General features: G+C 34.8%; 1 protein-coding gene across 1 annotated transcript in view; it reads left to right on the plus strand.

The window, feature by feature from the left end:
• Positions 1-960, plus strand: part of CBG13871 — a gene marked incomplete at both ends in the record, with an annotated part of 10,060 nt that overhangs the window by 8,517 nt on the left and 583 nt on the right. The gene's annotated exons all lie outside the window — the stretch shown is intronic.

A 960-nucleotide genomic window follows, 5' to 3' on the forward strand; every position in this document is an offset into this window, starting at 1 on the left:
GAAGGCACGCTCAGCCGGAGGTGATAAGCGGCGCGCGCGACAGGCGCCGCGCCTCACTTGTCGCGCGCGCAGCTCATCACCTCTAGCTTACCGCGCCTTCAGAACAAAAAGGGCTGTAACTCGCTTCAAAATGGAGCTAGAAACTTGATTTTTGTACAAAAATTTTGCATTTTCAAAGCCTTTTAAATAAAAATACGAAAAACATCGGCAGACCAAAATGCTAAAAATGAGCCAAAAAGAGCAATTTTGGACCCATTTCCTCGATTTTAAGCTATTTTCTTCATACGAAGATTTAAAATTCGAAAAAAATAGCAAACATCTGAAAAAAATTTGAAAAGTTGCTTCTAAAAGCGAAAAAACTCAATTTTCAGATTTTTTGAAAAAAAAATTTTGTCCGATTTTTTGCAAAATTTTTAGACCTTTTCAGGGTTTTCAGCTATTTTTGAAGATTCTTTTTCGATTTTTCCGGAATTTTATTGCCGAAATTTATCTGAAATTCGCAATGATTACTGTAGAAACTAATTTTCTACAGTAACCCTACAGTTATCTTTGTGAACAAATTTCAGACAAAAAACGGAAAATCGAGAAAAAATCACAAAAACCGCGAAAATTGAGATTTTTCGTTCTGAAAAATGCCCTGAAATGGTGAAAAATGGCTTTAAAATGCCCTTTTTGGCTTATTTTCAACCATTTCTCTCAGATTTTTAGGAATTTTTAAAATTTTGATGCAATGAAAAGTTTAAAATTGATAGAAAACTGTAGAAAATGACTCAAAATTATGGAAAATTGCTCTTTTTGGCTCATTTTTAGCATATATATATATATATATCTCGGTTTAAGATTTTCCAGAGAAACCCCGCGTCGATCCAACTGACGCCGGATTCAGTCATTTTGGTGGAAAAACGAAGGTTCTAGAGTGATTTTGAAGCGAGGAATAGATAGCTTCAAATGTTCTGAGGG

The sequence above is a fragment of the Caenorhabditis briggsae genome (genome assembly GCF_000004555.2).
Source record: "Caenorhabditis briggsae complete genome, chrIV, whole genome shotgun sequence".
In the NCBI taxonomy this organism is placed as follows: domain Eukaryota; kingdom Metazoa; phylum Nematoda; class Chromadorea; order Rhabditida; family Rhabditidae; genus Caenorhabditis; species Caenorhabditis briggsae.